This window comes from Dermochelys coriacea, chromosome 2 (genome assembly GCF_009764565.3).
Source record: "Dermochelys coriacea isolate rDerCor1 chromosome 2, rDerCor1.pri.v4, whole genome shotgun sequence".
NCBI classification, from domain to species: domain Eukaryota; kingdom Metazoa; phylum Chordata; order Testudines; family Dermochelyidae; genus Dermochelys; species Dermochelys coriacea.
Window position 1 is genome coordinate 102426211 of NC_050069.1, and position 26760 is coordinate 102452970.

The following is a 26760-nucleotide window of genomic DNA, read 5'->3' on the forward strand; positions in this document are numbered from 1 at the left end:
CTTATCCTGAAAATGATGACATATCTGTAAAGCAAAATGGTAGTAACAGGTGCTGCTGTTCTCCCCGCCACCCCTCCCCCCCACACACACACAGCTACATGCACGTATAAAATTTAGATACACTTCTACAGCATGTAACAAGATTTAGACAGGAAAAATATTTGTTGATAGAAGTCAAGCCTGATAAAAGAGATGCATACTGTCATGCCTGAAAGTACGGTATTAATAATTAAGCCATGCAATCATTACCTCAGGATATTATTTCTTAAATATCTTTTGCAAAGGCAATATGATTACATATGAATTTTATCGATTTTCTACCAACAACAAAAATTCACAGAAATAGGAACTGAATTACACTGTCCAATTTGCTGTAAAGTTCACTGTATATGAAGAAATGAATCAAAGCTACCACCACCTATTTTTATGGGAACATAAAATGGTGTGAACTTCCATTTTTAATGAAGATGCATAAGACTTTTATGAAGACTGACTAATAACACTGTAATGAACTGAAAGCTACTGATACATTAAGAATGAAAACTTTGAGAGATGTATTTACTGTGTCTCTTGTTACAAGTCAGGGAGCAGTTCCTTTTGAATCTACCCACAGAAGAGGAAAGTCAAATGAAATTCATGTGAATGCCATATAAATTCATCTCCCTTGATTGTAAATGGTCTATGGAATTTGGTAACCATTGAGTTCTAGCTAAGTTCTCTACCCAGCAGTAATGGTCTTCCTTTTACTCTGCAATGTGGGGTACCATGCAGTCTTCTCAGAGTCAGCCAATCTGGGTGGATTGATGGATGGATGTGCCTGAAAAGTTTCAGGGGAGCCTCTGGAAGAGAGCTTCAAGGGAATGAAGGAATTTGCTTAGGCTGCGAATTCAATGGGGGGGGCCCAGGGTTGCGCCTGCATGGTTCTCTTGGCAGGATGACTAAATACATTCACTGATTCATTCAGTGACATCACAGCAGAATTTTTGGAAGCCTTCATGAGCCACTGCTAACAGGATAAGGGCCTTCATTAGTAGAGCTGGGTGAATACTGCAAAAAAAAAGTGAGTATTAATTAAAATGAATCAAATATTAAACTAATTTACTTTGACTGCATTCACACCCTTTTTGTACTCACTTTCCTCCAATATTATAGCAAACGTGTTTACTATTGGGAATATTTGCTGAAACAGAGAATTTTAAGCACATAGCATTTTAAGCTTTTTAAGCATATGTGAGGAAAGCAAATTGGAAACACCTAATTGCATGTATTCACACCAGAGTTCTGGGAGTTATGTTTATCAAACAAGGAAGCAGAAATATACCACATGGTCTAGCTGTCCAGTCAAAACAGCTTGAATTCTAAGTATCAAATACAGTACTTTCAATAACTTACATGCAAGCAAACAAACAAACAAATCAAGAATTATTTGACGACATTTTTCAGTGAATAATTTGGAATAACAAATACATTTAAGAAAATCGTAATCTTTTGGTTTGGTGGACCATTTGCAAACAGCAAAAGATGAATTTTTTTAATAAATATTTGTTGTTATAATAATAATTACAATAATAATAATTCAGACAGCTCTGTTAATCAGTCCCTTCTTCTCACCCTTTTGTGTTAATCTTGAAAATTAGTTTAGAAGCTACAGAGAGCTGGGATAGTAGTTAGCATATATCTGGGAAAAAACCTCAAAGTTATATTTTTTGTTTTAAAAAATTCTTGTATCCTACCTAGTCTTTTACCATGGTTCAGCTTTACCATGGCTTTAGACAACATTTTAAAAATGTAAGCAACATCTTAAAGCTCTGATAGACTTGAAAATTGATGAGCAGGAAGCTGACTGATAATCGACTTCCAAGAATTTTGCATGGATGACAGAGGACTTCCTGAGCACCTAATCCACTAATAATTAGTGGTTGATATGACACCTGTAAGTCATGTCTAAATCAGGGTATAGATATAGATCTAGTGGGTCTTTTCCATCTCTCACTTCTATGATCCTGTAGGTCAGTCAAGTGCTCAAAAATTGTCTGCCTAAATTAGTGGTTCTCCAATTTATTCATTCTATGCTCCACTTATCAACTGAAAGAGTGTTTCATAAGTCAACCTTGCATCTAAACACTTCAATTCCCAACTGCTTCACTATCAAAAACTGTGGTGGTCCACAGAACACAATTCACGAACTTCTGAGCTACACACCTGGCTTCCACAGGGCTGTATAGTATTCTAACCTTCTACACCCTAGCAGTCTGATTCTTTCAGTCAGATCTTGGCAATCAAAGGAGCATGTTCTGTAGTAGTGTGTAAATTGATGAACTTTAGTTTAAAAAAAAGTTAAAATAATATGTGGAACAAACCCAGAACCTCAAATTTGAGTGCCTCTGAATTTTGTCGTTGGGAGGAGCGTTTTGAATCAGATTCCTACTCAGAGCCTGAACTCATGGTTCTGGTTCTGAGTTGCATACAGATCCAAAAGGGTGTGTTTTCCAGTAGCTTTGGACGCACTGTAAATCATTGCAGAACAATTCACCATTTCAGCACTACCAAATGAGACTCCCAGCTTTAATTCAGCCCTCAGCTAAACTTGATCCAGAGCCAAATACTGGCTCTTCAGCAGATCTCTATCAAAATCCTGTCTGTCTTTGTTATAAATAATGTTACACTAGTCCTGTTATTATTATTATTTATTAGTTGTTGTTATTATTATTATTATTTATTATTATTTGATCTCAGGCTGCAACTGAGATCAAAGCCACATTGTGCTAGGCTCTGTACAAACACACAGTTAGAAAACATCCCTACCTGAAAGAGCTTAAGTTCTCTGATTTCCTATTAGAGGAAATGTTGGTGAAATGGACAGGTCTAGGAACGCCTTGAGGAAGAGGTGTGGAAGAGAGGGAGACTACAACATATAAACCATGCTCAACAGAGCTTCAAAACATTCCATTAGATTTAAAGGAAAGAGGGCTGTTTTTTTGTTCTCTGTCCTAAAGTCTATTGGGTTTGTCCATAACATCACGTTGATAAAACTACTAGCGGTTAAAAAGATTTTCAAACAGCTCAGCCAAATAGCATAAAAACTGCTAATCCCCAGGCAGGGTTTTTCTCAATTGCATCTCAGTTTGGGCCATATATTAAAAGGCTTTTGTCTTTCCGTTGAGATGGGAGTAAAATCTTTTTTGAAAAAAACTTGTGTAGTAAACAGAAAATCCATTATTTAAATGAATGATTTATTCCTTTAAAGCCAGTGTGGAATCTATCATCGGCATGATAAGATGCACATTGTCCTATCTGCATATAGCCATGTAGCTGTGCAATATCTGGCAGCGAATATGAAAAAATATCAATTTTTCCTGGTTTCAGGCCTATCTCCTGAGTCCTGAGATATGTCTCACTTGTTTTTCAAATACTGCTGCAAGTAATTTAAGCGCTGCACTCAGAGGAAGAGTGAGTGGAAGAGTGTGTCTATATGTGTATGCACACATGGCTGTATTACCTGATTGGCACTTAATATTTGTGTTTGTTAAATTGGAGGACTGCAGTTGTCCTCCAAGCATATTATTGCAGAGGAACTTATCATTAAGAGCCTGATCCAAAGCTGGAGCCAAGTGAAGTCAATGTAAAGATTCCCACTGATGTCAATGAGAGTTTGATCAGGCTCTTAGAGCCTAAATTTTAAAACCATATATACCCATTTCTGTGCCCATGATGAATTACCAGCAAAACTTCCCCTGTGGGCAGGTTGTTACATAATTATCTGTTGCAAGAAACTCTGTATTTCCCTCTGAAGCATCTACTATTAGCCACTGTCAGAGACAGCCAGTGATGCATCTCCAGAATATAGGACATGGGCCCTTGCTTGTGTCCATGTGAGGTTATTCCTGTGGGGATGGAGCAGTGTGTTTTGCAAATTAGCATCCGCAGCTCATGATACTAGACCAAACCATGTCTGGTTTTGTCTCAGTATGGGACAGGGAACAAACAACACAAAAACAGGATTGTGGGGCTTAAAACAAGACGAGTGGCCTGCCTAGACTAGATGGAGCTGGTATGGCAGTTCCTGTGTTTCTTAACAACATGAATGATTTGCAGGTCACAACTCATTGTGCCAAAATCAGGCTTATGCACCACTTAAATTCCACTTATTCCCTATCTGAGAGCTTAAGCAGTACATGGGTGAGTCTCTTCTTGCCCTTCTGCACAGGGTTGAATTTCACTTCAGGGTGCAAAACTGTGTCCACAGAAGTGAAGGCCCAATTTGTAAACAAGGCTCTCAACGTATTTTAATTGGTACAAGCTAATGTTTAATACAAATATATTTTTCACCTCCCTAATAGATGATTTCACTTTTCCCTCTCAGAGAATCTATCCCTAGTCACTGAGACAGAGTGAGTTTCTGCTGCTCTTTGCCATTTTGGCTAAATCTTCAGCACAGATTTTTAAATGTTTTCTATTTGTTTTATTACAACTTTTTGTGAAACCTTATGTTTGATGAACAAACAGTGGGTAAACATTTTGCACTGAGACTTTAAAAAAAATAGAATAATTGTCTCAAATAGCTCCTTTCTTACGTCACCCTCTGATATCATGCGGCAAAAGCTGGTCCATTTCAAAATAGGGGAACAGAGGGATAAGAAGGGAGACAGCAGCGTGGAAGTAATGAGTCCCTCTTCTGCCCATATGGTTCAGGTTTGCATCTTGGCTGGCATGATAACACAACTGTTGGCAGATCGAATGTTTAGTCTGCAGAGCATAGCAGCCAAAGAGTTGGGGTGTAATGTACATGTGAAGATGTTTGTAATATGCCACACTGGCTGAATGTACAGCAGGAGTGAATTCAGATGCAGTGAATACAGAGATGCTGCATGAATCCTTCTGTCAGCACAACAGTGTCATTTTCAGGCTTTTGCACTTGAGAAGTCAAGGACAGTGTCTCTGGGGATAGGAAACTGCACCTATCACCGTGGCAGAAATTTTTAGCTTGCAGCATCAAAGGCCATGTATTCTGATACACTTTAAAGGTACTTTTCATCATCGTTTTATCACCCCTTGAAATATTACTGTAGATCAGTGGTTCTCAAACTTTTGTACTGGTGACCCCTTTAACAGAGCAAGCCTCTGAGTGTGACCCCCCCATAAATTAAAAACACTTTTTAATATATTTAACACCATTATAAATGCTGGAGGCAAAGCAGGGTTTGGGGTGGAGGCTGACAGCTTGCGACTCCCCATGTAATAATTTTGCAACCCGCTGAGGGGTCCCGACCTTCAGTTTGAAAACCCCTGCTGTAGATGAATGTTAATAGTAACTAAGCAAATGGGTGCTGCCCTTTCTACCCCCAGATAGCTGCCCTGGTTATAAGACTTCGTGGATGGGATGGACAGTGCTCCCAAAGTGGGAGGCATATTCTTCCTCCCTGTTTCAGGAGATGATCCCACATATCACAATGAGATTTGATAAGTCTAAGGTTTTTGAACTGGAATTTGCATTTTCAGACTTAAAGTTGGCCTAAGTGGCCAGCTGAGGCCTCCCATGAAGGAAATTCCCCATAGTATGATACAGCTAGCACTACACCATCTCTCTTCCCAGCTGTTGGTCTCTGGGGCTGCCAGGAGCATATTGGGTAAGGGAGTTTGGTTTGAGCTCTAGTGCCATTGGAGATTGTCAAAGCCAGATGCACAATAGGTTGGAATTGATTCCTGGCAGCCTTGAGGACTGGGGGACAGTAAGAGTGATGTACAATTACCTTTGCCTTTTACCTGTCCTGTGAAAAGTGACAGCTGCACCTGAGGATTAGAATCTTTGTTTCTAATAGTTTTCTCTACTGCCTGATCTAGCGGCAATGTCCCTTAGCTCACAGATCGGGGACCTGGATGTTTGGAGTCAAGAGCCTTGAATTCAAATTCTGATGGTTTTTCTTGTTGTTGCTGTAGGAATTTAGGCACAGAGCATTGAAGCACTCCCCTTTTACCTGCTTAATGTTACTCCTAGAAATACTACATCTGGAATATAACAACTCTAGGAATGACATTTCAATACCAGCATTTCCAATGTTGAAATACCATTTCTGGAAGGAGTATTTCCGGAGAATATGGAGCTTGACAAAGGCCAAAGATCAGTAGATAGTGGTGGAGGTAGCCAAGTGTCTCAGGCCACTTACCTTTTAAGACACTTGAAGGGTGCACAGTGAATGCACTGCTGGGATGAGGGGAAAGGAGCAAGATTAGGAGAGAAGGAAAATACTGAATTACTAGTAATTAGAGATAATCTCAAGCTAGGTAACCAGATCCAAGTACCTCTGAACTTTAGGTGGAGGACAGCTAGTTCCAGCACAACTGAATATTAGTGTAGTACAAATAATAATAACCATGAATACATAATACAGAGCATTTTATTCACATTTTGCAACTTGAGCCCACCTCTGCTATCAAGATTCCCAATTTGGAATTATTTCCTTTGTATCTTCACCGCTATTGGGAGCTTTCCCCCTTCCCCCTAGAGGCTTGAAGACATTCCGTGCTTCAAGGCTTCATTCACTGCATTCTCTTTTTTCAGTTGTCACTGAGCTCCCCTCGTGGGTGGCGGTGAAAGGGGGAAGGCACAGAAATCCTTGCAGATAGTTCAAACAGATTAAGAAGAGTGAGCTGCAATTTCGCTGAAGTAGTAGGAATTCATTTTATTGAAGAATACATACAATAAAGATAGAACAAAGGGAGTGAAATGGTGAACAGATGGGTGGGGGTTTATCAGTGGCTCATGATCTGTGTGTGAACAGCATAGTTTATGCCCTCCCTCTTTTCTTGTTGTTTTTGGTGCATCAGGATGGGATGTGATATGACAGAATGTGTCAGAAACTTTGGGGGGAAATGAAACGCCCTTCTTTTTTGAACATCACACTATCAGTATCAATAGGAACAACTATTCAACTGTTCAAAATTTGTTTCAGAACTGCCAAGAAGTGAACGTTCACGGGGCAGGAGGGGTGGGGGGATTTTCCGGTTGTTTGCAAGGTGGACACAAATGCAAACGGCAGGAGGCTGACAACTTGACACATGTCTAATAAATCTAAAGCATGTGGAAAAAAGTCAACATTTCACTGTATGAGAAAGCATTATCAGGATAAAAAAATAGCACACGAAAAAGAATAACCATGTAAATATATCTATATACACTGAATTCCATAAGTAATTGAGCCCCTGGAGCCTCACCTCCATTTTTAAAAAAAATCTGAGACACTTCGTTTAAACATTTAGCGTCTGTGCTGAGGATGCAGGGGCTTTGCTGCATTATAAATGAACAAGATGCAAAAGCTGAGTCCAGTGAGCAGATGTTGGAGGCTCACTGTGCTGGTGACAAAGGGCTAAAGTGCAAGAACCTTCAGCATCACGGTTGCTCTTCAGCTCAAAGCAGGAAAGGTTTTAATTTGACAAGTTGGTTGGATGCAGGGAATTCACAGAGTCTGGTCAATGCCAAACAGATTTGGCCACCTACAGCATGGCCACACTCAGCCAAGAGAATAGCAATTGTGGAGATTTCTACGCTACAGCTGCTTGACACTAGGCACATACCAGGGAGTCCATAGGAGGCTAGTTACTAGAGACTGTGAATTCCTTTAAACAGGAAAAAAGCATGCAAGAGAAAATCATGTTTCCAGTACTAAAATAATTAAGTATTTTTATTTTAGATGGCTGGGTTGATTATTTTTTAAAGCTCCTAATCTTGTTTTCCTACAGTTGGTATGATGCAAAATACAAGAATGAAAATGAATGCCAAAACTAATGGCAATTCTCATATAAGCCCCATGTAAACAGAAACATCAGCATTAAAGTTATGAATCTTCATTTGTGCCACTGAGTTAAAATGTGTATCTTTCTGTATTAAAGGAATATAGACATACAGCACTGTGTAGTGTCTATGTGCAGTACAGAAAACTGACATGGTCTCTCCAATTTATGAGGAAATTGACATAATTTTTTAAAAAAAGGCAAAGCCACTTGTGAACTGGATTTTGCATAATGGGATTAATTTGGTTGACTGTCATATCAACTGTGCTGCAGAATGCAAGTTAATCACAACATCAGACTGATTTAAAAGACGAAAGAAAGAAGGAGAGGAAAAAGAAAGAAAGGAAAGGTATTTCTTTTCTTGTTTGACTCTCCTTTCATTTATAATGCATCCTGTTGCTACTGTATCTATTATAACTATAGCAAACAGTGTCAGCCTTCTTTTACAATGGATACCTGAGTGAACTGATTTCAGTGTGGCCTTCTCTCTCCCCATAAAAAAAAAGTTGACAGCTTTTCCAGGATCATGCAAAACTGCTTCCAAGGAATGCCAAAACTAGTTACTCAGAATTTAAACTGTTCAACAGAGTTGAAGCGACACTAAACATCTTGTCATTCAAAACTCAATTGCTGCCTTCTCCTCCACTTACTCCCTTCTTCTGAGAAACCAATTCTCAGCAGTTGGCTGCCTAGTGTTGCTACCCTTTTTTGGATTTCTCCACAGCTTTGCTTACACTACAAACACTGTCATTCTTCGAGAAGCTCTGCATAACATCAGAAAAAGAAATAAGTATTCTTTAGTCATCCACAGTTGATTCTGCCTATGTATAAAGATATACGGGAAGGAAAAATGAAATAAACCTTCTCACAGGCTCTCACGTTGTGTTCTTGGCACAGGTTTCAAAACCGGGGCTGCACATGTACATGACACATCACTTAAGTCCTCTAGTTTCTATGGTTGCAGTGGATTTTGCTTTCAGGGGGCATCCTGGGAAGGAATTAATGCAGCTCAGTGCTTTGGGCATGATGGAATTGAAGAATTAACTTTGGAAATTGATCCCACCATGATAATGGTGACAGAGAACAAGGAATCAAGACTGCTGGGATGTCAAAGGAACTTACGCTTCCAAAGTTCAGTATCATGTCGGTGATTTCTGAAGAACCTTGCACCATACCAAGGCCTATTCCTACTCCTTCATCCCTGCCTCCCTCCATCTCAGCAAGTACAGCACACTGTCTAGGTTAAACAATTATCGTACACTAATTGGCCTCTGTTGGTCCTGATGAGAAAGTAAACAAATGCCATGCAGAAAAGCTGAGACAAATTGTATCTAATTAAATTGATGAAAAAAGTGACATCCCTCCCTCCCAATAAATAAATAAATAAATACACAAACTAGGCAACCCCCAGCCTTGCAAACACCCCGGGCTTACAGCTACATGCCCCTCTCATTACAGCTTGCACCTGCGAGGGAGTGGGTGTGCCAGTCAGAAGAAAACACAGGTGGCCACAAATGCAGGGCTCACTGGGGATGACAGTAATGAGACCACCTCATGCCAAGTGCTGTATTCTTTGTTCGTAGGCACCCTTGGAAAACCATTTTTATCTCAACCATCTGAAGGGACATGGAAAGAGAGCAGTTGAAAGTTATCCAAAAAGACAGAACTAAGAAAACCAGGTATTGGAAGGGGGCATTAAATAGAGACCCACACAGGAAGAAGAAAGAGATCAGTCTGGTTAAGGGCAAAGGAAGTAAGCTGGCCAAGGGGGAAGAAGGCCTTAGATTCCAGTCCACAAGCCATGCACTGAAGCAGGACATTGGACCACGCAACGGACTCTGACCCTATCCCAAAGAATGCCCCGGGGAGGAAACCGAGACAGAGCATTGCAATTATGAAGTTTATTTCTAAAGGATCTGTATGGTCTCATGTTTATACATTTAAGTAAAGGAGCAATATGTGTTAGATTCTGAGCAAAGTGTGTTGGTGTGTTAAATGCTTCACAAGTACTGTGTACCTGCAGAGAGAGTTAAACTGTAAACCAGAAACTCCTTTGGGGTGGAGCTCGAGGAGAGGGTGTATTTAAGTTCAGGGGAGTCTGAAGAGTCCAGAGGGACTAGGCAGGTTCCAGCTCTCAGAAAGGAGTGTTAGACACAGGGTCTTCACTCTGAGAGTATGCCTACAGACCCCAGGATGGGGAAAGTGGCTGGACTATGTTCAGGTTCTGTAGGTTAAAACAGCTAGGGATTGAGACACAGAGGAGTGGATCTTCCCCACCCACAGCAATCTCGGAGGTGGTCAGCAAGGGGGTGCCCAACCAGATTTGTCATACTCTTACAAAGAGCTTTTCAAACATTAACTAAGGTTGTGCCCCCTAGATCCTCACACAGAAGGTACTCTCTGTGCATGGATATCCCCCCTTCCAGATGCCAGGAGGTGGGGGTGGCAAATCTGTGGCATCATCCCACTACACCCTGAATCCTGCTGAGGTCTCTCTGAGCTGTCCAAGTTTGTACTTATGTGAGGGCTGCCAACTTGGCTGACTCTGGAAATTGAACCCAAGGATTTCCAGAGCTAAAGGCAGAGTCCCTGCAGCTTGAACTAGAGAATTACACTCTGTAGCTGGGAGCTGTACCAAACACACACACTGTGGATCAGACACAGATGGGGGACTCGTAAGACATGTTGATCAGTAGATTATGCTAGCACAGTCTAGTACAAGAGTTGCAGAAGGATACAGGAAGAATTGTTGGGAGAGATGCAGCAACAAATCATCTCCTCTCTGGCCAATGGAAATTAGCTAGGTAAAGCAATATACATCCTGGGGCCCTGAGAGCAGTTAGAACCATGTGCAGTTGCTGGTACCATGGAGTCACTTTGGGAGCCAGAGCTGGACCTCTGGGGCTCCCTGGTGATCCACCAGATTTGGGAGCAGGCCCCACAGCCTTTTCCAGGGCAGGCAACATCCCCTTTGCTCCAGTGGGACATGTTGGGGAGTTTGTCGTGACGGGGTCCTTCAGATGATTCCTCCCTCAGACCACTATCCTACATTTTTTCATGGGAAGGAATGAACTGGGCCTAATTAATTGGTGAGATGGTAACAGGTCAGTGAATTCTAACTCCAGGGCATTGAGTACAACATATAGAAATTGGGTAGTTAAACCCATTCAAATCTCTTTCAGTGATAGCCCACTAAGTATTAGTATCTGAGGCAGGGATTGGCAACCTTTGGCACGCGGCCTGCCAGGGTAAGCCCCCTAGTGGGCCAGGCCGGTTTGTTTACCTGCAGCGTCTGCAGATTAGGCCAATCGCAGCTCCCGTTGGCCATGGTTCACTGCTCCAGGCCAATGGGGGCTGTGGGAAGCGGCGCGGGCTGAGGGATGTGCTGGCTGCCAATTCCTGTAGCCCCTATTGGCCTGGAGTGGCGAACCGCGGCCAGTGGGAGCCGCAATAAGCCGAATCTGCGGACGCGGCAGGTAAACAAACTGGCCTGGCCCACCAGGGGGCTTACCCTGGCGGACCGTGGGCCAAAGGTTGCCAATCCCTGATCTGAGGGCTTCATCCAGATCCCACTGATGGTAATGGAAAGAATTGTATTGACTTGAGCGAGTCTTACATCAAGCCCATACTGGCAACATCAGCAACTGATTATGCATTTCCATACTAATCCCCTGCTTTGACTTGCTCAGAGCTTTCCAAAATGTTCATCGATCAGGATAAAATATTTCAGGCCTGGCCTCTGCCTGAATGTTAAGTTTTTGCTTAATAATTTAAGACCAAATTCTTCCATTGTTTTTGAGTGGGAGAAGAGTGAAAACATACACTTTCCTCTTAGCAAATTCTTGGGACTGTTTTTTGAACAAGTCTAGTACTGACATATTTGAGGGTTCAAATTTGAAGTTCACTTGAGAAATAGCCCTCCTCGAGAAGTCCATAGGAATGAAATATGAGGACCACCATCTTGGCTGTCACAGGGGTTGGCTGGGGTGACTCAAGAGCATTAGAGCTTGCATTTAAGAGCCAGCCTCTATTGATGACAGCTATAACAGACCCATGTCCTCTGTGGATTGGGCACAGCCTGGAACATGTAACACACACTTTCCAGTAAGTTACATGGAAAATTGGCTTTGGACTAACTGAGCTGTGAGCCTTTGCAAATCCCACTTTGGGTATGTGCAGTACAATTGGTAAGGTTGCTTTTGCCATTTTTAGCCATATTGGGAGCAAAGGCAGGCTGTGCTATTCATGAGTGCAGCTGACTCAGCTGCATAGTGGAAAATGCTATTCACATACACAGTGAAGAAAGCTGAGCTGCAGGAATCTTTACTGCATTCAGCACCAAAGCCTACTGGAGTCAGTGGTTTTACACCCACTTTGTAACTGACCATAGGGTGTGCAAGGCCATGGAGAAACAGGCCCTGTGTATCATGTTTGTGTCAAATGTATTGAGTCTGTCTGATTCAGGCTGTAAGAGCCTTGGCTATACACCTTGTGTCTTCCTTGTTTGTACAGCATGACACAAACTGTTGACACAATAAATAATAATATGGAGCTATCTCCTGATTTCACTCAACTGACCCTTCAGGAACAACAAGGAGTCCGGTGGCACTTTAAAGACTAACAGATTTATTTGGGCATAAGCTTTAATGGGTAAAAAACCACTTCTTCAGATGCATGGCTTGAAAATTACAGATGCAGGCATTATATAATGACACATGAAGGAAAGGGAGTTACCTCACAAGTTGAGAACCAGTATTTAGAGGGCCAATTCAGTCAGGGTGGATGTAGTCCACTCCCCATAATAGATGAGGAGGTGTCAATTCCAGGATACGCAAAGCTGCTTCTGTAATGAGCCAGCCACTCCCAGTCCTTATTCAAGCCCAAATTAATGGTGTTAAATTTGCAAATGAATTTTAGTTCTGCTGTTTCTCTTTGAAGTCTGTTTCTGAAGTTTTTTTGTTCAAGTATAGCTACTTTTAAATCTGTTATAGAATGTCCAGGAAGATACAAGTGTTCTCCTACTGGCTTTTGTGTGTTACCATTCCTGATGTCTGATTTGTATCCATTTATTCTTTTACGTAGGAACTGTCCGGTTTGGCCAATGTACGTGGCAGAGGGGCATTGCTGGCACATGATGGCATATATAACATTAGTAGATGTGCAGGAGAATGACCCCCTGATGGTGTGGCTGATGTGGTTGGGTCCTCTGGTGGTAGTCCCGTCTGGTTCTCCACTTGTGAGGTAACTCCCTTCTCTTCATATATTGTTATATAATGCCTGCATCTGTAATTTTCACTCCATGAGTCTGAAGAAGTGGTTTTTTACCCACGAAAGCTTATGCCCAAATAAATCTGTTAGTCTTTAAGGTGCCACCAGACTCCTTGTTGTTTTTGTGGATACAGACTAACACGGCTACCCTCTGATACTTGACCCTTCAGGCTGACACATGTTAACTACTCCATCTTATGCAACACACCTAAGAGCTGTTTGTGTTGAAACATCAGTAAGTTCAAATCAACAGGGTGTAGCTTAATTAACTATTGCTTATATGGCATTTTGATGGTACACATATTATATGTGTCATTATTATTAATTATGAGTATAATTTGACATGCTGTAGGTTAGTCACATGGCCATGTTTAATCAAATGTTGACCATGGATTATGCAGAAATTACAATGGAGAAAGTGTTGCCTAGCTGTTAGAGCATGTCACTCTGTACTCTGTTCCCTGCAAAAAGCACTTAACAAAGGCGAGCAAGCCACATCACCAAGCTTTCACATATGGGGAAACTGAGGCACGGAGCTGTTTGGTGACTTTTCCATGGCACCTGACTCTCAGTGTGTTAGCTCCTGGACCATGCTTTTTCCTGGTGAGTAACTACCAGAGAAGTAATTGTCCCAATAAGTGTACATTTACAGCCACAAATATGGGATTTTCAAATATCGTTTAGGCAGCCAATTTTTAATTTTTTTCCCAATGCTTGGGAAGTCATGGTACTTTATTGCACCTTCTCCAGCTGAAATGATCAGGGGACTTTTGCCACTAGGTTCAATAGAATTATTTTTTTATTTACAGGGGACAGCAAGACTAAGGATATGTCTACACAGCAAAAGCTGGCCTAGCCTTCCCAAGCTTGCTTGAATCCAGAGAGCATGAGTAACAGCTGTGAAGACAGCACTGTGTGGGTACTAAAAAGCCATTATGGACCCTGGGTAACATACTCTGATCACTAGCCTTCTCTGAAGCCTGCACTGCTCTGTCTTCACTGCTATTGATACCTGCGCTAGCTAGATTCAAGTTAGCTCAGCTGGGTTAGTCCATGACAGATGTTGCTAAGTGACCAAGATTAGACAGGAAGTCCGTAACAGAACTTGGAACTGTTCCAGTGTCCAGTGCCAGTCCCATCACAACACTATGCTTCCTCCTTGTGGCTCTTGGAAAGGTGTTGGGTTTTTTTTTTTTGTAAGTCAACAGACATATATGCGGGTCACTGGCTGTTACCTTTGTCCCAGACAACAGCCTCACCCTTCATGCTAGACCATTCCCAGCGGAAAGGGAACAGACTAGGGAGAGAGTAACCCAGGATTTACTTAAGAAGAGAATGTTAGGCAACTTGTATGTGAATAAGTGACTGGTTTGTTGCAAGGGAACTGTTGGAAGGAACCTTTTTGATCTCCCATATGCTTAACATACTACTAATAAATAAACAAATAGCAATAATTATAGCAAACCCCAAACCTGTTGTATCTCCAGGATTCATTAAGGATGAAATACAACTGAAATTCTGAAAAAGAATGTGGCAGGGTGGGACACATTTTGTATTTTCCTGCTGTGCATGGAAATGATGCTTTAAACTAACATTTTTCTCTTCTTAAAATTTAGCTTAGCTGGAGCACTGGGAAAGCCTTCCCTTCCCAGACAGAGGATGAGCCGGCAGACAGTAAATTTCCCCTCTGCCAGTTTTACTTGCATCCAGTTCTTCCTGCCTCGTACAGTTAAGTTTTTTAGATACTTTACTTGAATTTCTAATTCAGTTATTCTTCTGAAATTTATTCAAAGGATTTATGCTTATGAAATTATAATATAATGCTGCCTGTATGCCAATGAGCTGCAGGCAAAGAAAATAATTTTCTTCAATTTACAGTTATGAGGCTGGAGGAAAATGATGCCTTCTTATCACCTCTTTTTCTTTGTATGGCTCAGTATTTTTTTAAGTCTTCAGAAGGCAGGAGCTGATGATGAATTCTTAAGCAGATCACACTGATAATTGTATTTCAGAACTGTCAACTCTGTGAAGACTGTCCACGGAGGTGTCTCAGTTCACTTGAGCTATTTGTGTCACTGCTTCTCCAGGAACTCAGCCTTCAATAAAACCAAAATCACTGGGGATATTGTTAAGTCTTGTGAAAGGATTATTAGATCGAAGGAAAATTTATGGATGACACTTTGTAACAATTAATCAGGAACTGCTGATGAAGTTAAGTTGGTCCTTTATTCTTGAACAAAAAAATAAATAAAAAAAATCAGCCACTGTACAAATTGTCAAATGGCTTATTTTGTCACTCTGTTTGATTAATGGACCATTTGGAGTCCCCAAAAAGTCCTAGTACAAATAAAAAAGAATCATAAATATTGAATAAGCTCACAGTACGGTTAACCTTGACTACATTCTGAAACATTCTTGGGCAAAACTTTGCTATTCTGAAAATAAATTGCTGTGGGGATTAAAAAAAAAAAAACAAATTGGAGATTTTGGAGAATGTCACCTACACAACCTTGTCATTCTGATTAGCCTGCTGTGATAAATTAGTTTAGTTAGCTTTTGCAATCAGGTCAGAAACTGCTGGCACACTTCTGCATTTTGCTGGTGGGGCTCCCCCTGGCCCACAAAAGGGGCACATGGTGTGAGGAAAGTGCTTGGGCAGTTGGTGTTTTACATTACACACAGTATTAGGATGCTGACAGATTATTATCCTTGTGTCCTGTGATTTAGGGAAATAGAGCCCAAAGTGTGCTAAGAGTATGGGAGTTGTGGTGCCATAAGGTTGCTTTGGAAAGGCTGGTCAAAAGATGGCTAGTGATTTGTGTATATGCAAATAATGAAACCTGAGTTTCTGCTACTGCGAGCATATGCTTCGATATATATTCAAGACATGCTGTTGCCTTCTCTTCCTCTTACTTCACTGTCTCTCCATTGCCAGCTCCCCCCACCCTTGCTTGATGCAGTGGCTATAGCCCTGTCACATCTGACCAATCATTTTTGCTAACCTCTGGTGGTATCTAGGTCACAGTGATCTGTAATTTTTTGCTTTTATTCGCAATGAACAAGTTATCCAGTGCTGCTGTTCTTAGTTTAGGCTTGATTTACCAAAGCACTTAACCATATGCTTAACTTTAAGCATGTGAGCAATCCTGTTGCTATTCAGCACATGCTAAGTGATTTGCTGACTCAGGGCCTTAATCAGTATGACACAACATCTCCCTTGCATCCCAGTTATCAGTCCCTTTTGACAGTATATGCAATAGGGTGGCCCACTGACCCCCACAAGCTGCCATACGCACAATCCGTTCCTTGAGGCACAAAATCTTTATGCTTGAGAAGTGGGCTACATTCTGGAATTTACAAAGCTACCTACACTAACATATAGTAAAATGATATCAGTTGTCCCATTAATTACACCCTGTCCATTCGTCATCAGTATTAGAAAGACAGTGTGTGTGGAGGGGGGAATCATTTCCCCACATTTAAGTGTTTCATCATGAGCCCCAAAAACTATTTTCTGCCTGATTTCACTTCTGTAAACAAAAGAGTTCCCCATGTTCACAGGCACCTATTATTACTATGTTTCAGAATGGCAGTAACAATCCTGAACAGGGGAGGATTGGCTCAGAGAGAGTATGAGACATATGGCATTAGCATGAAAAATTAGTGGGGTTAGTTCTGTTTACTGCCTGGTGCAAGCCCTTTGGTTCAAGTCACCTTGATTCAGCAGCCCTTCTCAGCAATCAGCCAAAAACTCTAGCTCAGAATAGTGGGAATAGGGGAAAAGCAGGGACAGTATGGGGCATTTTAATATTTTCACTTGAGGTTGCTCAGGGGGAGAGAGACAAAGGAGGAAGGATTAAGCCTTTCAAACACTATGGTGATGGCATCAATGTGTATGTCTGAAAAGGAATGGTAAGTCCTTGTACAATTTTTGTTTGGCAAAATAGCGTAGACCCTGCAATCAGGCTTCACAGGCAGGTTTCACAGGCAGGACTGGGTTGGTCGGTGTCACTAGTTCAATGGAAGTCTGACAAGGAACACCTGTAGAATGAGGGGTTGGTAATTCAGCAGGTGGTACTTTCCTGTAAAGTCCATCCTGTGTCAAAGTCCCTGCAGCAGAATGTTAAGAAGATATTGTGCTGCTTATCTAATGAGCTGTAAAACCCGTGGTTCTGAGTGCTTGTGGTTAGTTAGGACGGCACTTTTCAAAAGAGTAAGATGTTAACGCTTGTGAAATTCCAACTCTGGTAATTGCATTCTGCCTACAGGAATTCCCTCTATAGATTCACTAAGAGAAGGTGCAGTATGCTTTACATCCTGAGCTAGAGTATTGTGAATTGTTGCAGAGTGCTGCTAAACAATGGCTGCTTTCTACCTAAGCCATGGTTACCTTTCAGTGATGCATGAAGTGATACTTGTATATCCCTTCCTTACCTCACAGGAGTGTTGTGAGAACTAATTAACATATCTAAAGTCATTTGAGATCTTAAGATGGAAAGCCATAATATGAGTGCAAAGTATTATTATGGATAATCTTTGTCTGAGTGATGTAGCAGTGCATGTAATTTCTTTTTATTAGAGAAGAATAATATGAAAAACATATAACTGTTAAAATCACCAGGCTCCAACCTGGAGGATGGTTTGCAACTAGATTCGTCCAAAACTTAGGAATTTGTCCTCTTTTTTACAAATGTCTTTCTTTACAGCTCTCTGGATGCTATCACAACTCTCTACTCTTTAAGAGGAAGCTTTCCCTGCTTGTTTTGCAAATGGCTGCGCCTTTAAATTTGGCAGAGAGCTGCAGTTGCAGCCATGAAGTAGTCCTTTGGCAGCTGTTCCCCACCCCCTTGAGCTGGTAAGGTCTCTTATTATGCTTTTCCTTTCACTTACCATGGAAGAGCGGGTGTATTCTCACAAGGCAAAATGGTACCAACTGGCTCTTAAAAATAAACGAGAGGTTTAGTACCATCTTTCCTCCGCACTCCCCATTTACCACTGATAGCAAAGGCATACATTCTCATGGCTGTGTTTGATCCTATGTAAACATAGAATAAGACTATCTATGTCTTGAATTGCTTACAATCTATGGGCCATCCCACTTCTAGCTGTGGGGGAAAACCAAAATGAGCAGAAAACTTGGTCCCACAATTCTTTCAGAAGGACGCTGATTAAGCCAACTGGGTACCAGTGTCTGCCTAAATCAGACCCAGAAAATAGATTCATAGATACTAAGGTCAGAAGGGACCATTCTGATCATCTAGTCTGACCTCCTGCACAGCGCAATGTGCAAAATGCATGTGAGACCCCGTTTAAATCTGCAGTCACTGAATGGTGCAGATTTTGATGTTGTCCTTCACAAGCAAAGGAACAACATTTCAGCGCAAAAATACTCCTGCATTACAAGGAGCCCCATGCATGTTATGAAAAACTTCTCTTCAGATATATCCATAACAACTCATAAGTAAATGATCACCATGCAAAGGAGTCAAACTAATTAAGCCAGGGTGGGTGGATCCCTGCAATCTTCTGTTTGGCTAATCCTAGGGTAAACAAATGCATATGCTCCTTGCCATTCCCTAAAGCATCTGTACCTGGGTTAAGATGTTTTACTCTGATCTTATACATGTTATTGTGTCACATTTTCCAAAGCATGATGCTCTATCCATTTTTCCTCCTTTGCCCTCTTTTTACCAAAAAAAGAATGTTAAATTTGCAGCTGGGCACCATTATAAACCCTGTTCTAGCCCTGCTAATGAAAACACTTATGCACACACCCAAAGTTAAGCACATGCATAAATGTTTGAAGTGTCAGAAAACAGGTTAGCAAAATTGGTTTGTCCTGCAAATTGCTAGGTTTACTTTGCAAGCAAAGGACAATTTTTTTTCTACAAAGTTTTGAGGAAAGTGAATTCAATTGTTGTTGAGTTACAGGGAATTAAGAACCTATCCCTGATTTTGAAATAATTGTTTTATATTATTACAATATAGTATTGTATTATATTATTAAAATTATAGTGTGAATGTGCAGTTTGTGCAGTGGTGACTAGTTGGAGTTTAGGCCCTGATCCTGCAAGCTATTCTGTGTAGGTGGACCCTCCACCCATCCACAGAGTCCTGTTACTCCCTGGGGTTCTCCGATGTGGAGCAACTTGCAGCATCAGGAGAGAACATTTGTGATTGTTTTGGCTTCATCACAATAATGGAGGTTTTCAATTGGCTCAAGTCTGAGAGGACTGTACTTCAGAAGCAAGGTTCTAATTTTGACTTTGCTCGCTTCTATTTTTTATCTCTTAATTGGTGCAGAATGGTTCCCAAGTGGAAGAAGAAACACACTTAGCTCCTTCCCATCCTATATATACCACTAGGATTATTTCTAATCCATATAGAGAGGATGAATGACATAGAGACTTTGTTTTCTTCTTCATGATGGATTGGAGTTGAATGGAGTTTTTGAGACTGTGGAGTGTAGAAGATAATGGTTTGGCTTTGTGACTGAAATGGGAAAGAACGGGAGTGAGTTTTGAGTCTCTGACCTGTATATGGTGAGGAAGAGGAAAAGTGTTGGGTTCTGTGGCTAATAATACACGGGGGAGCTGGAGAATAGTCTCTGGTTGGGTTTATGGGCCACCTGTGGTGGGTGGGTGGTGCTTTGTGGGGGTTTGTAGCATATGCTGGACATGATGATGTAACATGGATGAAATGCTTTTTTGGTCTATCGATAGAGGCTGAGTGCGTATATAAGGACTGAGGCCTGGTCTACACTCCGACTTTACTTCAGTATCGCTAAGTCTCTTGTGAAAAATCAACACCCCTGAGAGACATAGCTGTTCGGACCTAATCTCCAGTGTAGACTAACCCTAGGTCAAAGAGAATTCTCCAGTTGACATAGCTACCATCACTCTCATCGGCATAGATAGCATCTACGCTGCTGCGGTGCTGCTGTAGAGGTTTATGTGTAGACAAGCCCTGAGTTAAAGTTGTTTTTGGAATATGTAATGTGTTGTTTTAATGTGTATGAATTCTTTCTGTATTTTTAATTGCTTAGGGCTTTTTTTTAACTCCAGTTATAACTTTGTTAGAACAACCTTATCTTCAAATTAACAGAGGCTTTTGTAACTAATCTTGGGTGTGGGCCTGAAAGCCATGAATGAAGAGAGGAGAGTGGAAGAGATGTAGAAAGAGGAGCTGGAATTTTTTTTTTCTGTTTCGAGTGTCTCCCCATAGACATTCCTTTTTGGGCTCAGCTAGTGCCAACTGTTCACAGACGTCATTTATCATAGGCAAGGCTAGTAGCACTGATTATTATTAAGACTACCTGAAATTTCCCACTGTTCGACCCTGTTTTCAGTTGCTTAAAACTTTGCCAAATGTTAATCATTTGGGCTGAAATTTTGCATGCTGGGTGTCTGCTTCAGGCTAAATTATTAATTATTATTATTATTATTTATTTTATTTATTTATTATTTCAGCCAAAATTGTTCACCCATTTCTGGCAATAAAGCAAGGGAAAAATAGACTGTTTTGTCCATGTTTTAAAAAAAAACACCCAAATTCTAGTGCCTCCAAGATTTGGAGCAGGGTGATGGCATTTGTGTCAGGATGTACTTTTTGCTGTCCCCACGAAAATCTGGCCAAGTTATAAGCCTTTGAAAAATTGCAAAAGTTTATATATGGTCAGCAGAGACTTAGATTTTAGCAGCTAAATTCCTTGAAGATCCCATCTGCACTGGGTATGCTCCAGGCTCAGCCTGGGATTTCAGAAGGCTGAACAGGGCTTATCTCTAGTTGCAGCTCTGGGTGCTACAAGTTATGCCAAATCTGGGCACCTGAACTGAAAGGAAAGAGTCTGTCTCTCCTATGCTCTCATTGACAGCCCTGATGGGCCTAGGAAGTATATAGGAGGAAGCCATGTGATTTGAATAAAGAGAGAACAAGGGTTGGATCTGCAGGAGGTAGCAGGGGTAGGAGGCTGGGGAAGGGGACTGGGACAGAAGGCGGTGGGGGGAGAGAAGGAAATTGGGTCTGGGAGACTTGGCGCCACAGAGAGGGTAGACTGGGACTGACTGTCAAGGAGACTCGGAGCCAAGGGGACAAATGGGGGATTGAGATTGCATGAGAAGCTGAGAAGAGACTGGGACTGGCGGGGTGAGGAGAATGGGTTTGAGAATCATTGGGGTGAGGGGAGGAGGAGAGATGTGTAATAAGGAGCTGAAGTGTGTGTGGGGGAATACTGGGACAAGAAGTGGGAGTTTGCAGAAGTGCTGAACACTCAAGCTGCAAATGAAGTCAGTTGAAGCTGTGCTTTGAACATAGAAAGTGCTAAAAACTCTGAAAAATCAGGTCACAAGTGCTTGACTTTGCAACCTTAGAATTCGTTTAACACTTTTTTGTGTAACTCAAAATATATACTGTGTGCAACACATGTACCATGAGGGCTATACCTTCTCAGTTCTTCACCCTTACATGCAAACTCTCTTTAAATCTCCTAATAAAAAAATTATGGCTAGGGCTCATATACCTATTGAAATAATAATATGGTATTTATACACTGTATATCTGTCTGTCTTATGACTGAGAGAACCCAAATCATGTGTGTCAGAAGATTCATTCATTAAGAAGTGAGAACTGAGAAGCTTTCAAAATGCTTAATAAACTCTACCACACTATTGTACGATGTGCAATGACTTAGAATAGCACAGTAGAATATATGTGATTAGAGTTAAATACAATGCACTATATACAATTCAAATTCTGTGTAAAACAATCAAAATACATTCAGCTTGTAAGCATTTCCTAACAAAAAATCTTGTGAATGGTGTTTCCTTTCCATAGTTCTGTAGGGTTTGGACTTGTACTCAAACTTGGCCAAAAATGGGGATGTTTGGATTTGGGTTTCTAGTTTTAGCACATCCCTCCTTTTCCAAGGCTGTTCCGGAAGAATGCAGGAGACCTGTTTTGTATAAATGCTTCCTCCTCCTTTCTCTTCCTGTTTTTTTCCATCTGAGATTTTATCTTCCAGATAGACAAGGGTTCTCTATTCTCCCTCCCCTCCTATGAAAATGGCACAACAAAATCTTTTAGACTCAGTAACTAAGCTTTCAGCTGTGATGTCACAATACAGCCTTCACCTTCACATCGCCACATGATACGTGCATATTTCCTCTTAGTAAGTGAATGGTGCCATGTTGTTAAACAAACTGGCAGCAGGATTTTGCTTTTGAATCTTATATAAAATATGCTCCCCTTTCTTGTCATTTTGTTTATCATTAGCAGCCATTATAATTTCTCCCCAGTGGCAATTACATTGATATCACCATATCTAAATCAGAAACGACAGTGCAGCAATTATATTATGTTGACTGGACATCACCTAATTTTTAAGTGACACTACTTTCCCATCAATGTGATTATATCCCTTTCTAATAAATAATATAATAGAAGATCTACATAATGGGAAAATATGCATATTAATGCATTCCATGAAAACACGTTAACGTGGAACTTTGCATATTAATCTCAGTAAATAGAAATCACGTTTACATTTTCACACACTATTATGTTGACAGCTTGCTGCCTCTCTGGTTTTATTCCTTCCCTTCCTTGGTGTATTTTCCATTGCCTCTGGTCACCCTTTTGGTAGCAGAAGAGGAAGGCAGGTCATATCCATCTGGTAAGAAGAGAACAAACAATGCTGCTGGATAACATAATATTATCGTTTCCTTCATTGCATTCAGGTCTGCATGAAGGGAGTTGAGCATGTGCAATAAACATATGTGTGTGATAATGAGATTGGTGGTGGAAAGTCATCTTGAAAAGACAAGGGGCAATTAAGCTTGCTTACTTACACAAGTTAGAATGACAAGATGCCATTGCTGGCCCCACTCATCCATATAATAGGTTCTTCTTCTCTGCTTAGCTATATTGGGAGAAGCATCTCCTGTCAACCTTCTGCCATGACTACACCACAACACAGTCTGCCTTCCTCCCTTTTATATACAGTTCATTCTCACAGTCACATCAGTGTCCTGATTGCAATTGACTGCCTGGTAGCAAACACCTGAATTAAAATACTGTTAGAATTCAGTGCAAAGTCCTCATGTAGATTAATGTTTATTTGTATTAGTGTACTCTTTTGTCCAATTTCAATTGAATACTTAAAGATGTCAGGGGGTATGTGTGCTGGTTTCCCATAAGCATTTATTAATGCAGTGTGTTGCGTCAACAAATAACGCACCCTCTCTTTGCCATGCCTAAGATTTAGATAGGATACCTTGGATGCTATTGACTGTGTGAGAGAATGGTAAAACAATGAGAACATATGATCTTTTAGTGCTAGATAACATAGCCATTCGTATTCATCTTGAAAGGAATGATAAAGCTATCAATTAGAAAAATAGCCCTCTGAGTACATACCATTAAAAAAATGAATAAACAGTATATCTAGAGTTCATGGAGTGTCTTGATGTAGATCGGAGTAATCTGTAATCCAGGAAGCCAGACAATGGCACCTGCAGTTGTATTAGTCCTATGACTGTGAAATTCACAAGTGCTTTATCCATTTGTTTAAGCTACTTGATCCTTTCAGAGAATGACAATAGATGTAACTTGTACTAGCCATTCAGGCATTGCTTTCTCATTTAATTTGAGGGTACTGCTCTTCTCCACATCAGCATATTTTGTGAACACTTCTCTTTCTTCACATTCTTCTAGGGCAGGGGTTCTTTCTAGCTGTTGGCAGGTCTCTGTACTGTAATGGACAGGCCAGTCCTTGCTTACAGACAGCCCCCCAACCTGAAGCAAATACTTATCAGCAACCACACAACAGAACCACTAACCCAGGAACCCATCCTTGCAACAAAGCCTGTTGCCAACTGTGTCCACATATCTATTCAGGGGACACCATCATAGGGCCTAATCACATCAGCCACACTATCAGAGGCTCATTCACCTGCACATCTACCAGTGTGATATATGCCATCATGTGCCAGCAATGCCTCTCTGCCATGTACATTGGTCAAACTGGACAGTCTCTATGTAAAAGAATAAATGGACAGAAATCAGACGTCAAGAATTATAACATTCAAAAACCAGTTGGAGAACACTTCAATCTCTCTGGTCACTCGATTACAGACCTAAAAGTGGCTATTCTTCAACAAAAAAACTTCAAAAACAGACTCCAACGAGAGACTGCTGAATTGGAATTAATTTGCAAACTGGATACAATTAACTTAGGCTTGAATAGAGCCTAGGAGTGGATGGGTCATTACACAAAGTAAAACTATTTCCCCATGTTATTTTCCCCTCCTGCACCCCCCACTGTTCCTCAGATGTTCTTGTCAACTGCTGGAAATGGCCCACCTTGATTATCACTACAAAAGGTTTTCTTCCTCCTCCCCCTTGGTCCTGCGCTTTCCTGCTGGTAATAGCTCATCTTAAGTTATCACTCTCCTTACAGTGTGTATGGTAACACCCATTGTTTCATGTTCTCTGTGTATATAAATCTCCCCACTGTATTTTCCACTGAATGCATCCGATGAAGTGAGCTGTAGCTCATGAAAGCTTATGCTCAGATAAATTTGTTAGTCTCTAAGAGGCCACAAGTACTCCTTTTCTTTTTGCGAATACAGACTAACACGGCTGCTACTCTGAAACCTGTAATGGGTCCCTATGTCCGCCTGTACATATGCAATTATAGCTCAAATCTATAGCAAGGAGAAGACCTGGCAACCACTTATATGGCACTGTTTCTCATTTTCAATCTAAGTTTCTCTCATTGTCTGCAGAACTTTTGATTACCACTCTCCTCCCCCTCCCCCACCCCCTCCCCCTACTTTTTTTTGGGTTACTTATCCATTAGTGCTATATTATGGAAGCAGGACAGACCTAAAGCTAAAGAACTGCCTTTATACTGAAGCAATGAATTCCCAGCGCTTGTAGTTTTCCCTTTATCTTGTTTGGTTATTTTCCCTACATTATGAAAATAGGTATTCCACAGTAAGGGCCAAAATCTGTCCTTAGAGTTATGTGTCAGCAGAATTGCAGCAGCAGCCTCTGTATGAAAAGGATGGCTGTAATAAAGAATAAATACAGAACACTGGGAAAATCTGATTAACATAGTGTTAAAATGTTTCGTATTGCCTCTGAAGACATGGGAATAGGACATCCATTTCTGAAGCCTGTTTCCTATGTGTATGTATGTACTGTGTTAGGTCAATCAATCCCACCAGGACAAGTTTTCCCTTCTTAGGGTCTTTTACTAGTATGGTACCTCCTGATCATAATTTGTGAATATGGAATCTAGATTATATGAAATTGGTTCTGCCTTTTCTTAGTGGAATCTTTCTATTTAACTCCTCAATTTCTCTTTTGTTTCCCCCACTGCTGATGATCATTAATTTTTTAAAAAAAATATTCTAACAGGCATGTCACAAAAAAGACAGTTCTATTGAAAATGGGTTGCCAAAGCCTAGGAAGATCTGTCAAAATACTTCTCATTTCTTAAAATACGTGGAAAGAGTTCATGAAGTTTGGTGGCCTTCCTACTATTGACAAAAAGAAAAGAAGTACTTGTGGCACCTTACAGACTAACAAATTTATTAGAGCATAAGCTTTCGTGAGCTACAGCTCACTTCATCGGATGCACTTGATGGAAAAAAATGCATCCGATGAAGTGAGCTGTAGCTCACGAAAGCTTATGCTCTAATAAATTTGTTAGTCTCTAAGGTGCCACAAGTACTCCTTTTCTTTTTGCGAATACAGACTAACATGGCTGCTACTCTGAAACCTACTATTGACAGTGTATAACCTAGTGAGGGAAAGCTGGCTGTTTAGTGGAACAGTAGATGAAAGAAAATCTGTGGCCTTCTTTCGCCTAGATCTAAAAGGATAAAACAAGTGACAGTAGAACAAGATTCTTGGACACACTTTGCTCTGGAAAAGAATATTTTATTGTCATTCAGAATGTAAATAGTGGGATAAAACAAATTGTTTGTTGTCTGCTTAATGAGACATTGTTAGGGCAACCCTTCCCTCTAATCCTCTTTCCTGGTCAGAATCCAGTGGATGAGAAGGTATTTAGAGTACTGCTGAGAAAGCATAAATCAGAAAACTGACTTAATTATATTGCTCATTGCCTCTATACGTCCTAGCTATTGACTGGCTATTTTAGGACACCTTATAATTTGGAGAAATCCTGTGCACAGCACCATAAATGCATTGCTGCTATCCAAAGCACTGTTACCAATCTAAAGTTGCCGTTAACATTGCAGGAGCCCGTGTCTATAATTTCAGTGAATGACCTGAATGACTTTGCAATGAAAGACTGAAATGTCACTCTCTTCCTTTACTTTGTGTGCCTTGAGCAAAGACTGCTCCAGATTGTGTACATTCACGGAGGTCCAAATGATGAAAGGGCAGTGAATAAACTTAGGCTCATGCTCTGCTAAATCTTTCCAGCTCTGTCAGAATAATGGGGTGGGGGGGGAAGAGGAACTAGATATTCTTTTCCTGAGCTTCTTGAATAGCGCTTGAGCCTCTTCTCAACATGCAGTGCGCAAGGGTAGGCCCGACTGTAGGCAGTCTCTATTGGGAATTGGCTCACCCATGCTCTCTTGTTGCCAGCTGCAAGTAAATCAAACAAAACTCCTATGGCCAGTGTGAATGCCAAAGCAAATCATAGATAGATTCATAGATATTAAGGTCAGA

General features: G+C 40.9%; 1 long non-coding RNA gene across 1 annotated transcript; it reads right to left on the reverse strand.

Annotated features, from left to right (window-relative positions):
- Positions 1-5159: 5159 nt before the first annotated feature.
- On the reverse strand, positions 5160-24696 carry LOC122458469. The gene is made up of 3 exons (XR_006278526.1): positions 24686-24696; positions 7033-7041; positions 5160-5289 (listed from the first exon to the last, which is right to left on the reverse strand). It is a non-coding gene; the product is annotated as an uncharacterized LOC122458469 (long non-coding RNA).
- Positions 24697-26760: the final 2064 nt, after the last annotated feature.